This window comes from Solenopsis invicta, chromosome 2, assembly GCF_016802725.1.
Source record: "Solenopsis invicta isolate M01_SB chromosome 2, UNIL_Sinv_3.0, whole genome shotgun sequence".
NCBI classification, from domain to species: Eukaryota; Metazoa; Arthropoda; class Insecta; order Hymenoptera; family Formicidae; genus Solenopsis; species Solenopsis invicta.
The window spans coordinates 20220196-20236255 of record NC_052665.1 but is presented as its reverse complement, the minus strand read 5'-3'; the positions used below and the strand labels follow the sequence as shown (position 1 = coordinate 20236255).

Sequence of the window (16060 nt, the reverse complement as noted above, 5' to 3'; positions counted from 1 at the left end):
GGACATTTGTACGGCTTCCAGAGACCTCTCTATACCACTTCCTCATATTTTTTGTGACCATGCACTTTTCTCCATATGTGGCATCTCTCATTCTATAATATAAGAATACAGTAAATATTATATACAACTTTTAACAACAGTTTGATTTAGTCATATTTGAGTCCCACCTTTATGTGTAATTTCAAAAATAAATATACACTGTTATTTTTTTTATACTTTTAAACACGGCACAATATTCGGAGAAAGTATGGTGCTGATTATTTATCGCAGTTTTAATAGAATATTTTGCTCTACAATCATCAATTTAAGCACAGTTACAGCAGCAACATATTTTTTAATGTTAGATTTTATATTTATTTTTTCTTATAATGTATTAAATTACATTTAATGATATTACTTATATTCACAGTAACAATGTAACAAATCGCCTTTCCATTCCCCCGGACCGTCCACCGCTCCGTGCTGTTTGGCCGACTACCTGTCGAACAACAAAGAAGAGGCGTTTAGCGCCAATAATAATTTCAAATATACACGTAGCACGCGAGAACGCATGCGCCGAGAAACTCTCCGCGCATATGCGCCGTAAGAGCGACCGGAGTGGCAGCCGCTGCCGATCTCGAGTGGCAGGGATGCCATCTCCACCGAGATACCAACCGCTGCCCGACTATTCCCGCCTCTCGAGATACGGGTATATAAGCGCCGCCGGTTTTCCGAGAATTGCTTCTTTCCGTCCAAATCTCCGTCCGTAAAGAAGTGCCTCCCGAGCTAGCTCAAAAGTCAAGCGAATCCGTTAAAAGATCTTGACAGTTAGCGTTCCAACTCCTAAACCGCCGATTTACGGGCTCAAGTGAACTTAGGCTCCGACCAAGAGATCTTAGTAATCGGAAGAACCACCATCCGTTCTCCTTCTGTCGGCAACCACTCACGACCAGGGATGCGGAGTTCCGCACCTCTACTAACAAGGGGAGGATCAGGTGAGTCACCCTGGGATTTTGATCCCAATTTTTTTAGTTATCCTGGAGACGAAAAAAAAGTTTACGTCTCCCGGCGTTTGATCGAATAGACCTTAGTTTCGGAATAATAAATTTGTGAAAATTGGCCATACTGCGGCGCACCATATAAGTTTTCTCGGTAAGTGTATTCCCAACCATTTTTTTTTTTTTTTTTTTTTTGTTAACGGAGAGGAAATGCGTTACCGCATACCCCAGGCCCCGGGGGAGGCCTGGCGGTTATGTGGGGCTCTTCCCCGCCGACAACGTGTCGGCGAGGACATACCCACTAAAACCTCTTCGGGTGTCCAGCTCAGGTCCTTGACTGGGGGGGACTCCGGGAACGCGTACAGCATGCTTTCGGAGCCCCCCGGGCCTGGTCGGCCGAGGCCGACTCAGCACGCCGGGGGGGCACCCTGGTGCGGGTCCCCCGGCAGGGCCGTGAGGCCAAGCTGGCCTAAGGTCGGGGGAGAAGGACACCAGCCCTCCCCCGCCTCATCCCCTTGTGATGTTTACGGGGGTAAAGCCCGGGAGTTCGGCCCCCCGGCCGGATGTCCCGGGCCCCTACGCGCCGGACTAGCCCGGCGCGGCGGCATACTCTTCTCCGTGTTGGGGGGGGAGGAGGTAGGAAGGAGTTCCTTCCCCTCCCCCCACCAGCACCCCGGCGAGGCGCTAGAGGGGGAGCGATGGCGCATTGTGACGCGCGATCGCTCCCCCGGATCGTTAAGTCAAGTTTGCCCCGCCGGGCTCACTTACATGGGGAGCTGCCCTCCTCCCACGGCTGCGCGTCCCGAAAGCTGGGCCGGCAGCCGCAGGGGAGGAGGGTCGTTCCATTTCATCATTCCTGTGGCGGTCGCCGTCGTCCCTCTCCTCCGCAATAGTGGGGAGCGAGGGGGCGACCGCCACGGCTCTTCTGCCCCGCCGCCGCCCGGTGGAACTCCGGGGGCGGGGGCCGCTTCTTCTCGGTCGGGGCGGACGGGGCGGGGGCCGAGACGAAGCGTGACCCCCGTCTCCGCCGCCCCTTCTGTTCCTCGCGTCGCCTGGGGGCATACGACTCCCAGGCTGACGCTCCCGCACCTTTTCGGCCTCCTCCTTCTGCAGCATGACTCGCTCGCAGAAGGAGGAGACCGCCTTCCAGGCGCTCTCCCTGCCGACCATCAGTGTATTCCCAATCAGTATAGTCGGCTCCATGCGTTAGGTGCTTGCTTCACAATCGTAAAATCCGGGTTCGCTCCCGTATGTGTGCAATATTTTTTTTATTTTTTTTTTTTAATAAGTGTATTTATTTATCTTGATGATATTGATATAGTACGCAAATTTCTAAAATAAAAAAATTAATTTAATATTACTTTCTAAACATTAATTTAAATTTAATTTGAAGGATATTTGAATTCAAATAATAATATTTGAAATAATAAATATGTAGTAATAATAATAATATATAAGTTATTTAAAATGGATAACATAAAGGCAACGTATCTAAATTTTCAAATTGTTTAAATTTAACACTGGTATTCTTCTACGATTAATTATTTTAGAAACTAGAATTTTAAAATACTGTTAATATTATTTCCAATTAAATTTTAAATTAAACAATTTGAAAATTTAGATACGTTGCTTTTATATCTTATCCATTTCAAATAACTTATATATTATTATTATTATTACCTATTTATTATTTCAAATATTATTACTTGAATTTAAATTAAATTAATGTTTAGAAAGTGATATTAAATTAAATTTTCTATTTTAAAAATTTGCATACAAGATCAATATCATCAAGATAAATACACTTATTAAAGAAAAAAAAAATATTGCACACATCCGGGAGCGAACCCGGATCTTACGACTGTGAAGCAAGCACCTAACGCACGGAACCGACTGCACTGGTTAGGAAAACACTTACCGGGAAGGCTCATATGGCGCGCCGCGGTATGGCCAATTTTCACAAATTTATTATTTCGAAACTAAGGCCTATTCGATCAAACGCCGGGAGACGTAAACTTTTTTTTCGTCTCCAGAGTAACTAAAAAAATTAGGATCAAAATCCCAGGGTGACTCACCTGATCCTCCCCTTGTAAGTGCTCTTGGCGTGAGTCGTTGCTACCGCCGCACACCATCGCGGTATTAACCGCTTCGCACCGCGATCGGCAATTGTACCGCGCGCAACTATGTCACCACCGGGCCCGCGCATCTGTCGCCGCGGCCGCAATCCTCGGCAAAGCCGAGCGAATAATAGACCACACGACTTGTAAACAAGAATTCCGAGTTCGGAGAAATCCGTCTCAGAATCACCTATTAGTGTACAGTTCGTGCCAGGTATGCCTGGGATCTGATTCTAGGGTCCCCGTTTTGTTCTTAGTTGTTTTTACGTTCATGACTATTATAATCGGATGTTGCGTCAGCGATCATGAATGTATCGTAGTGTTAGTAAATTATGTTTTGACAGCCGACCGGTGTAACCTCAGTTTTAATCGGTAAAATCTCAGAAATATTCCAAAGCTTAATTGAAAGGGAGCGGATCGAAACCTTTGATATATCAGATAAGTTGTAGTTTTGAAAATAAAAAGTGCTATCTGACAATAAGAAAATATATTTTGTGAGCTGTTTTTCTCACTCTTACAGGTAATAATAAAACTTAGTGCGAGACATTACCGTATTCCTTAATAAATGTAAGGATAGTCAACAACGGAGTGTTTGTGATGATAATTATTTTATTGGAGGCAATCACAGAAAAGTCTCAGATGTCTCCGAATTATCAAAAATACCAAATGTCTCAGAATTGTAAGGTATTTCAGACATTAACCACGTTAAGAATGTAGGTTAGTAGAATTAAATTTCTTTGTATTATTGTTTTGCATCCGATCTCAGCGAAGATCGTAGTCTTGAAATAGTGAGTATCTGTATTAAAATTAAATTATAAACTCCTCCTTATAAAAATTTTTCACCGTTTTAGCAAAATTAATAATTTGAAATTAAAAATTAATGTAATAAATAATATTATAAATAAATAATATTATTTTAATAATTCAAAATTAATAATTAATACGATAATTTTTCTGCTATAATCTATTTTATAATTTTAGACATTACATTTTAGGAAAATGACAAAAATTCCAGGCCAGTTTTGAAATTCCAGAGGTTTTCCAGGATATATTAAATTCCAGGACAATTCCAGGATTCATGGACATTTAAGGATTGCTGGACACCGTGACTAAATAGTAATCGATTCAATAGTCTTTGTTATTAATAACTCGTTGTAGCCTATTCACACTGACAGCAATAGGTGCTGGCATATTTCAGGTTTGTTACAAATGCTGTTCCATACGTTGTTTATGTGCTTGCTTATTAAGTGCGTCTCGAGTTCTGTGCTGATCGAATTACATATAATTTTTTCAAGATGATAAGTTAACAAAATCAGGGTGGATAAAATGTTTAAAAGTTATTTATATCTCTTTATAATTGAAATTCGCATCAAAAACAAATGTAAAAAATATTTTTATTAATGTCCAAGTGTAATTGATTTTTCAGAATTTTTTCAAAATTTTGTTTAATTTGTTACTAAAAAAATTGTTAAAATGTAAAAAAATCAATTTTTTGCTCTATCTTGGTCAAGTCTCCATATAGAAATCTAAAATTTGATATGTAAACGTCTTTTTATATAAGTTATCTTAGAAAAAAATGCTAACTCGAAAAGCCGTGGGGGTACTTTCACCATACTTATTCGGCTAGGCCCTTTGTGGAGAATTATGGGCAAGGAATAGGAATTCGATCAGCATAGAACTCGAGACGCATTAATCCAGCACATAAACGTTTGGAACAGCATTTGTGACAAACCTGAAATATGTCAGCACCTATCGCTGTCAGTGTGAATCAAGCTACGAGTCATTAATAACAAAGATTATTGGATCGATTACTGTTTAGTTACGGTGTCCAGCAATCCATGAATCTTGGAATTGTCCTGGAATTTAATGTATCCTGGAAAACCTCTAGAATTTTAAAACTGGCCTGGAATTTTTGCAATTTTCCTAAAATTTAATGTCTAAAATTGTAAAATAGTTTATAGCAGAAAAATTATCGTATTAATTATTAATTTTAAATTATTAAACTAATATTATTTATTTATAATATTATTTATTACATTAATTTTTAATTTCAAATTATTAATTTTGCTAAAACGTTGAAAAAATTTTTATAAGGAGGGGTTTATAACTTAATTTTAATTCAAATACTCACTATTTCAAAACTACTTTGCTGAGATCAGATACAAAACAATAATACAAAGAAATTTAATTTTACTAACCTACATTCTTAACGTGGTTAGTGTCTGAAATACTTTATAATTCTGAAACATTTGGTATTTTTGATAATTTAGAGACATCTGAGACTTTTCTATGATTGCCTCCAATAAAATAATTATTAAGCGTTCTTGATTATTCTCCGTTATCTGTTCCGTCCGTCCGCGCGTCACTCGATTATAGATTACCCGTCCGCGCGTCATTCTCATTTCGTCCATCCGAGCGAGCAGATTTATAAACGTATTCGTAACATCCGTCCGCACGCATTGTACATATCTTCTCGACTTTGTTTTCTTCTTAAATAACCGTTATTAGTTTTACTATCCAAATAAAAACGTTTAGTTCTCTTGACAACCTCCCCGCGTCCTTGTTCTCCGGCCAACCACCGCTCGTACACGGAAAATAAAGTCGTTACAACAATGTGCTATATATTACTGCGTAAATATTTCTAATGAAAACTGTCGCTAAAACTGATAAATTATAATCAGCATGATACTATCTATCCGAGTGTCTTACCGTGCTTAATAGGAAAAGTGTAAAGAAATGGTAATAGTTTAAATTCTTTTCTTGAAATTACAAATAATGGTGAGATTCTATTAATAGAATCTCACTATTACGTGTAATTTTAAGAAAAGAATTTAAAAGAATAGTATTAATTAGAACTGTTGTTCAAAAGGATAATCAAAAACAAGTAGCTTGTATAAGTTTAACAATTAATACAACAAAAAGAAGCCAATAAGACGAACAAAAATTTGGATGTCGTTATAGTATAATATTTTACATTTATTACTCAAATGACATACGTTTCGACTCTACAAAATCTTTATCAGTGTGATATTAAACTTTTATTAGGTACGCAACTAAGTTCTCGCTGTTTTTTTTTTTTTTTTTTTAATGAAAATGCAACTTTATTGTGAAAAAATAGTTACAAATGAATCATTCAAAGTATTGCCCATCGCTAGCTACAACTTTTGTCTATCTTTCTGACAGAGCTCGAATTCCGTTACGATAAAAGTGTTCGTCTTTGAGGCTATCCACGAATCAAGCTATTTTTTAATGTCTTCATATGAGCGGAACTGCTGATCAGCCAGACCATGTGTCATCGAACGGAACAAGTAATAATCGGACGGCGCAATATTTGGGGAATATGGCGGGTGGGGTAGGACTTCCCATTTGAGCGTTTCCACATAGGTTTTAACGGGTTTAGCAACATGAGGCCGAGCGTTGTCATGCAGTAGAATCACTTTGTCGTGCCTCTACTCGTATTGTGGCCATTTTTTGCGCAGTGCTTGGCTTAGTCGCATCAATTGAAATCGAAACCGTTTCCCAGTGATAGTTTCGTTCGGTTTTAACAGCTCATAATAAATAACACCGACCTGGTTCCACCAAATACACAGCATAATCTTCACAGCGTGGATATTCGGCCGACGACGTAGAAGCATGACCGGGCAGTCCCCATGACTTTCTTTTCTTTGGGTTGCTGTAATGAATTCAGTTTCATCACCCGTCACGACGCGATGAAGAAAACACTTCCTTTTTTGCCGCTGGAGCAGTTGTTCACAGGTGAAAAAACGACGCTCAACGTCCCTTGGCTTCAAATCATAAGGAACCCAAGTTCCTTGCTTTTGAATAATTCCCAACGCATGCAATCGCTTGAAAATGGCTTGGCGGGTAACTCCTAATGCTGAAGCAAGCTGTTCTTACGTTTGGCACGGATCCTCATCAAGCAATGCCTCCAATTCAGCGTCTTCGAATGTTTTTGGCCTTCCTTCACGCGAACGGTCGTCAACATCAAAATCACCGTCTTTGAAGCGACGGAACCAATCGCGTTGTTTCACTTAGAGCAGCATCTCCGTAAACTCTTTGGAGTTCTCGATGCGCTTCTGCCGCCGTTTTCTTCGAATAAAATAAGAGAATCAACACTTTCCGCAAATGACGATTATTTGGCAGAAAATCAGACATTTTCACACAATCAAAAGTATATGACGCCAAAACAAAATCACTAACGTGTCAACGCGGTTTGTTTACCACATGTCTAAGCTTGGTTCATGACGTTTTAGATATGTCTAAATCGACTAGCACCACAGATATCTATACTAAACTAGATCGCTAACCTGTGGCATTAACATATGACAGCATTGAAGCAGGAAGGATATCCGGTTTCAGTCATGTTACCTACAACAAAATGGCCGCTCCAATGCCGCTCTAATGCCGCTCTTGCTTGGCATTATAGCACGATATCGAAAAAACACACTCGATAATCACAATTAATATGCTCAGCGGTGCTCAGCGGTCAACCGGTTCAGTTGTCAAACCTGTCAAACACATACGCACTAACCTAATCTACGCGTAGACGCTATTTTCTTGTTTGGTAAGATGGCCGAATCCGGATATCCTGCCGGACACAACTATTCAGCCGAAGGTAGCGATCTAGTTGTTAGATAGATATCTGTGACTAGCACTTATTGCTGGAGCTATCTATTGACAAACAGCGGAAACTTAATTGCGCACCTAATACATCAACAACGCATAATTAACAATCGTGTTTCAATCAATTTCTGATTGCGGTTTGATTGAAACACGATTATTAATTATGCGTTGTTGATGTAAATGTTTAATATGACACTGATGAAAACTCTGTAGAGTCGTGATTTGAGTAATGTAAAATATTATACTATAACAACAACAACACTGAATCGTCTTATTGGCTTCTTTTGTTGTATTAAAGGGATAATATTTACTATGTTCTTGTACTTTAGAGGGAAAGTTGTGATGCTATATTTGCAAAGTTACATTATTTAACTTTCGGGTCTTTGTTATAAAAGTGCTATAAATATTACAAAGAATAAAGTACTTAATAATCGTGATCACATACTTTCCATACCCAACTTTCTATCCCCCCCCCTCCTCCATATTTTCACATCTCCGTTGGTACCTCATCTATCCCGCCTTTTTATCCTTCATCCTTTTCAATACTTCCTTCACTTTCTCTCATCTTAGTCCCTCTTTGTGATCTCCTTTCATTTCCCTTCCTATCCCTCTTTTTATTCTCCCACCTACCCCATCCAGCATATCTCTGAAATAATTATCCCATTCCTCCATTTTAATCCTTTATTCACTCTTCTTCTCCTCCTTGCTTTACCTACAATTTTCCATACCTGATTCTCCGTTTTAATATTCTGCAACTCTCTCTCCTATTTATTATTCTCCACTCTTTTTCTCCTTTAATAGCTTTCTATATTTTAGTCTCCTATATTCTAGCTTTTTATATTTTTTTTAATACATTTGTTTACTCTTCTCCCCTTTTTTCCACCTCTTCAGTACCTTTCTCAACGCTTTTTTCTTTTCCTCATACTCTTCATTCCATTATTCTCTTCTTATTGTATCCCCCCTTTTTTTTACTACTTCTCTTCAATATATATTATCATGTATTTTTCAAGTCGCCGGAGAGCTGCGGCAAAATATGTGGTTAAACAAAGACAAGCAATTACGCGCGAAACGCGCGCGAGAACGATGAAGGATAGATTGAAGGATAGATAATATAATATAAGATAATTAAGCTAAATCAGCACAAAAAGTTGGGAGCCAGACGCGATTATCGATTGCGTCACCAGATCCGATATCCGACGCTAAACAATAATCTACATCACTTTCGAATAAATCGTAAATGATCTTTAGGCGAAAATGCGAAATCGTCCTTTGCATGCGGCCAGCTAGCTCCTCTAACCGATAGAGGCAAGTTATGCGACTTTACATAACAATCAAAGAAAAACGATAGTCAAAACTTAAAATCTAAATTTAGATAACTAAGACTTACGAGATGAGAGACGCTTAATACTGAATTAATACGTGAATTATTTTGATCAACTACAGGATTGGGCAACCGGAAAATAACGTAACAGCCAATCCTACGCGCAAGAAAAGTACACTACGTGCGAATGCCTGACGCGAAATAATTTACAGGATGACGACAAAGTAGTCGTCATGATTCGCAAACGCAATATTCAAAAACGCGATACTCCGATAGGCACAGGTATGCACCGTGGCTGTGCAACCACTGCCGCGGCTCGACTAGCGTACATGCGCGAGGACTTTGCAGTTTCCCATGAACGAGAGGGTCATCTCACCGACACCGTTGCTCATTCTCCCAGCTCTTCGGTCCTCGGGCTCTCGATGGAGGTCTCGTCCGAGCCAGGCACTCGTCCTCGTTTTTTGATATCTACCGGAAATTGTCGGACGCTTGCTTGCTTGCTCAAACTTATCATTACCAGGTTGCACGCAAAAACCGGGAGGATCGCGTTCGATGCAGGATCAATGGGCGCGATCCTTTCCACAAGGTGCGCGATATCTTTGCGCATCGCGGCGTGGCCTATTAGCGGCCGTCGTTATCCAGCCGCGACGTCACCGTACCGGATTCCCGTTGGCATCCAATATCTTCTTTGCCGCTCTCGCCATCTCCGTAGACGGCAGCCGCATTTTTCCCATGCGACAATCTGCAGCCGATATCCTTCCAGATGGCCAGCTGGCATTCGACGGTCCTTGTCCTGGCTGTTTGTCCACTCCAGCCTATTCTCCTTGCATTTCGCGAGCCTCCCTTGCGCCTATTTTTCGCTATGCTTGATCTCCTTCAAGTTTCTATCGGCGATCCCAAGCGTGCCGGCCCTGGACAATCGCTTCCACGTTCTCTCGCTGCTGTCGATCTCCTTCGACGATCCGGCTTTTCCGTGGCGCTTGTCGAGAAGTGCCCGAGTACATAAAAATTAAAGCCGCAATAAGATAAAAAAAAATTAGCACAACGACAGTCCCGCCGAAAATTTCCGCTCTTAGAGAGTGCCTGGCCCAGTCTCATGCGCGTATCCGCGCTCCGCGTAAGCGGAGAGATAAAGTGGCGAGACAAAAAATCTGCCACATCACAATATACTTAACCGTTTCACTTCCTCTCATATTGTCCTACCTTTTCATTCTGCTCCTCTCCCTCCTTTTAATTCTGCTCCTCTATTCTCCCACCTTCCTCCTTGGTTCTGACATTAAAATACCCTATTATAGTTTTTAATCTATCCCTCTCCTACATTCATTTCATACTCTCCATTTTCTTATTTACATCTTCGTTAATATATACATCCATTATTCTCCATTTCTTCTTGCTTATCTCTACTTCAATTAACCCCTTTTCCTTATTTGCTTTAACTTTCCTCATCTTTATCCACTTTTACTCCTAATAACCTTCCTTCCTTATTGCTCTTCCTTTTTTCTTCTTCTTCTCGTCAATTGTATTTTTCAACCATCCATGTAACGCTTGTCACAATTATATTTCAATTCTCTCCCTGAATTCCTCTTTTTTTTTATTCCACTTCTCCTCTCTAGCTCTTAATTCCTCTTTTATTTTCTCCACCTCCATTCTCATCGCTTTCTTCTATCTTTTCTCCTTCCTTCTTATTTTCTCTTTCACCCCTTTCATTCCTCTTTTCCCTCCCTCTTTATTTTCTGCAACATCTCCTTCTTTATCCCCCTCCTTTCCAGGGATCTTATTGTTTTGTACACCCTCTTAAATATATCCGCTACCTTTCTCTCCTCCAACAACTTTCTTCCAACATCTTTATTTTTTAAACTTTCCACCATGCTATCACCGATGCTGTTACTTTTTTCCCTTTTGTTTCCTAAAGTTGTTCATCTCTGTCCTCTATACTCTATGCCTCTTAGACTCTCTCATTCGTCGCTTTTCTATATCTTCTTTATGCTCTAGTAACTTTCTCCACTGTTCTGGCGTATCCATAATTCCCTACTTTCCGACTGACTGGTCTTCTTCTCCTTCTTCCTACTCCTTCTACTGACTGTCTCTCTAACCTCATTTTACTATCTCTCGTCAACTTTACTTTCCCCGGCTCTCCTCTTTGTCTTTCCACCTTTCTTCACTCTGACGCCCTCCACACACTCTGTTTTTGAATTTTACACCCACACACTCTGTCTCTCTCATTTTATCTCTCACAATTGTTTCTCACTTCCTCACAAAAATTCAAAAACTCCCACTCATCTACAACTAGAAATAGAAGTCCATGAAATCGGAATAGTATGATTAGTACTAAATAGATGCTATAAGAAACATATACAGAGTGTCTCAAAAAAGTCGGGACACCCAAATATCTCGGGAAATATAAGTTTTACAGAAAAATGTTTCCGACAAAAGTTGCATGGTTAAGATGGTGGCATTAATTTGACCTTGAATAGTTGCTTGAAGGTCACGTGAAGGACATCTTCAATTTTTTTAATGGGACTGCCAACTTTTTATTACATATTCTTGTAGCTTATCTTGAGAACTTTTCAAAACACTACAAGAAAGTTTATTTTTGTTGAGTACTTTCCTAGTTGTGAGGCTTAAAAGCTACAGTGTACAGCTTTATTCAGTTTTAGACGGAATAACGAAATTAGAAAATTTAAGTTATGGAGAAATTAACTCTTAAACATACCGATCCTGTAAAATACGGAAATACATTTTTGGGTCTGGGAGACTTTTTCAACTTTGAGAAGCTATAATTTTAATTACAATCAATATTTTTCTACGATTTTTTTTTTTAAACAAAAGTTCAAAATCTCAGAAGTGTGACTGCATAATCGGCATTGCCGACAAATAATTTATTGTGAAGTTATAAAAGCGAAACCATTAAGCAAAAACGAGAAATTGGTAAAAAATCCACTTTTCCTTCAAAAAATCATATCTTCGCAACAACAAACGGACTTTCAAATACGGCGTTTTAAAGCTAAAGAGTCACACTTTCAAAATAGAATTTGGCAAAGTCATTTCTTCTAAAAAGTATAATTATGTAACATGGAGAATATGAGGTATTTTTGGGCATCTAAAAATCCACTTAAAAAAAAAATCATATTTTTGCAACAAAAAACTTTAAAGAACTTTACAATACGGCGTTTTAAAGATTCATACTTTTAGAAAAAAATTATATTATTGTCATTTCGATTAAAAATTGTACTTATGTAACAAGGCGAATATGAGGAATTTTTGATTAAATCGTGTCTAAAATTGAAAATTGATGTGTTTCATGATATATTTCGGAAAAACTCTTTTTTCTACAACATTTTATAGTATTCCAACTTTAGACAGTATATTCGAGTAACATCTGCAAATCGACCTGTTTGAACGTATTTTGTCCAGTTTTTTTATATAAAATACTCATAAAAAAAGTTTCACTTACACACTATATGGGTCGCATTGACCCTAACAAAACTTTGCTGCCGTGCCGTTCGAATTCTATTTGACCAAAAAAGTTGATTAACTATATCAATTGAAAGAGGAGATTTCAAACTTTTTTTACGTCTTGGTCCGAATCTCCTATCTCATTCCGTCTTCACGTAGCAAGCGTTCAAAACTTCATATGGGGTCTCTCAGACCCACTTACGTGTTTAAGGGTTAAATCGAAGCTCAAATTACGTTTTGGAGAAGGTCATTTGTCTCAAACTTTTTGCGCTCAATTTACGAATCGTAAACAAAATTTGGAGAAGATTTAGCTTCGTTGGGAGCCGATTTAAAACGACTGTCACGTTTAGCTTATCCGGAGTGTCCTCAAGAAGTGCGCGACAAGATTGCTTGTGCTCAATTTATTATTGCAGTCTCTGACGGATTTTTGAGACGCACTTTCCAACTAGAAGGAATTTCTTCCTTGCGTTCTGCAATTGAGAAAGCGAAAATGATTAAAGCTATTCAAGAGAGTAGTTTTTCTTGCGTTTCCTTAAATAAAGATGGCGGAAGGAGATAATTTTACCCTAGACAGCAAATGAGAGTAGGAAATAGAAAAGAAGGAATTTCTTCAGAGGATTCTGAAAAGAAAAATTTTAATAAGTGGAGGGCCGACAAAGAGTGTTGGCAGTGTGGTGCAAAGGGACACTACAGATCAGAATGTCCTGCGGTTTCTTCTTAACCAAAGAGAAACTAGGTTTAGTCGAGCTTAGCGGGGTCGACTCGACTATTCGAAGAGAGACCCCAACTAAAGAAAGACCCCAACGAAATTAAAAATTGTAGGAAAATTAAGTTAAAAGATAGTTTTTGTTATCCTGGTTATATTGATGGACAGGATTGTATTTTTAAGATTGATACAGGCTCAGACGTGTCTATATTAAATAAAAAATTTGTACTACCACTTATTGAAGATGTTAGTGTGAATTCCTTACAATTAAAATATCCCACTGGAGAGAAAATTCCTATAATTTCTAAAAAGAAAGTTAAGATTGTTTTAGAAGATCATAGCTTAGAATTTCCGGTCTTTATTGCAGAAATCGAAGACGATTGTATTCTTGGAGTTGATTTTCTTTCTTAGGTAAATTTAGAAAGAGTTAGTATAACACTTTGTGAATTTTTCCAATGAACTTTTTTACCCTTGAGAAAAAACCGAAAAAATCCACGGAAAAATGGAAAAAAAACGGGTTTTTTCACAAGCTTTTAAAACTATAGTCTTTAAAAGTTTTTTTGTTGCGGAGATATGATTTTTTAAAGGAAAAGTAAATTTTTGAACAATTTCTCATTTTTGCTTAATCGCCTTTCTTTTATAACTTCACAATAAATCTTATTTCGGCAATGCCGATTATGTAGTCACATTTCTGAGATTCTGAACTTTTAAGTGAAAAAAAAGTTTGTTCAAAAATATTGTTTGGAATCAAAATTATAGCTTCTCCAAGTTGAAAAAGTCTCCCTAACCCGAAAATGTGTTTACATATTTTATGGGATCGATGTGTTTAAAGGTTAAGAAAAAATATTGTTATTTTGATTATTTTCAAAAAGTGTGAGAGTGAAGTGGTTTTTCAACGTAAGAAAAGAAGAAATCATTTGTTTTCGGTTATAAAACTTGAAAAAACGTAAAATACAATAAAATACACTTTATTATTATGTATTTAAACGGAACATTTTTCCCAACTTCTCCCTACTTGCACGCTACGCTGTTTCCTATGCAAAGCATAGAGACGGACCAGTCTCTTATTGATCAAAGTATAAAAATAAAGTCCAAAATTATACAAAATGTTAATCAACTTATTTTTGCTTGTTAACGATAAATCTAATTTGTTTTATGGAGGATACATACGCTTCTAATAAACTGTATCTGTAACTTAAAGAAACACGGCTATGTAAAATTCCCAGTTGACTCCCAGAGACTGCTATTGTGGGAAATCAGTAGTGGGAATATTGATTGAAATATTCCCCGACTCCTGTTATCTAAATCCTTACAGTTTATGAATATAGTACTAAGAAATTTTTCTAAACAGCCCAGGTGTACAAAACCCAGCTGTGTCAGCTGAGAGTGAAATCCACTTTACACAATCTATAATTTGCGATAGCATTCGAGACAGAATTCTATTTAAAATTTTATACCGCAAGCACGTGAATAAATAAGACGTATGACATGTGCAACGTGTACGTACTTATGAATTGTAAGTGTACTAACTACAACTTAACTTATCTAATTTACGTGACAATGTCTTGATTCCAAAAAAAGTTACTTGTTTATTAACTGTACATAAGACATATTCTTGCCTATAGTAAATCCATCAATTTTAAAAATAAATATGCCAATGTGTTAGAAAAAATTCTTTTTGAACTAAAATGTTACTGAAAATTTTAATATTGGATCTTCGACTAAAAGTTTGTTATTTATCATGTTAAGTATACTTTGCTACCTTTGATATGCTATATAAATATCCTCTTATTCTCTTGCCAAACGCTTGTCAGTTTTTAGGCGATCTCTTTCGCATATAGCCGTAAATATATGGAACCTACAGTTTTTTTAACCCCGGTTCCGTACGGCTTATTAAAAGAGATTTTCCTGGGTAGAATTATTCTCGGTAATTTGTCTTTGTCTTCCAAAAAGTGGCAACTGCTTCTAAAATTTATTAAAATCCGTCTTAGAGTTATACTGTTCTGGATGGATTTAAACTCAGAGCTTTGGCACGGTGAGCAAATTTGCAACTCTTTCTGCCACATCGCCATTATACGCACTTGAACTAGCCATTGATGCAATCTGAACAACTACTTGATAACACAAAATATATAGGTATAAACAAATACACAATAGTACAGGTGAATACACAGTAGTACAAATAAATACACAGTAGTACAGGTGAATACAGACTCATATAAATTAGACTGTGGCTGCGTGTAGAGACGTCGCGCAGAGTTGGCGTAAGTGCATCCTCTCTGCACACACACACGCACGCACGCACGCACACACACACACACACACACACACACACACACACACACACACACACACACACACGCACACGCACACGCACACGCACACACGCACACACACACACACACACACACACACGCATCCTCTTTGTACCCGAGACATCTTATACTTGTTCTATATTCGCTAAACAACAAAGATAAAATAATCTGTAATATTCCTGAACGCTGCTCTCAATCAATTTATCGATGAAATATTTCAGTACAAAAATCGATAAACATTCATAAAAAGGAAGCAACCTGTGATGACCTTAATCTTGACATATATTATCAATCCAGACAGCACAGGACATCCATTGAACGTCCAGTTTTGGTTTCAGTTTGGTTCAAACGTCCATGGATTTAATATTAACGTTTTATTAAAAACGTATGTTATACAACACACAAAGTATGTTTACATTTGGACATTTTAAAAATGATCATTTTATTTAAAAATTTTTCTAAGTTTGCTTGCAATGTGCATGCCCGCTCCTCAAATCTTTATTTTTTCTACAAAACCCAAGTGGTATTATCTTTGTATTGTCATT

General features: G+C 38.1%; 1 protein-coding gene across 5 annotated transcripts in view; it reads left to right on the top strand.

The window, feature by feature from the left end:
- LOC105207374 (cordon-bleu protein-like 1) overlaps window positions 1–16060 on the top strand; it is a 245652-nt gene that overhangs the window by 153638 nt on the left and 75954 nt on the right. The gene's annotated exons all lie outside the window — the stretch shown is intronic.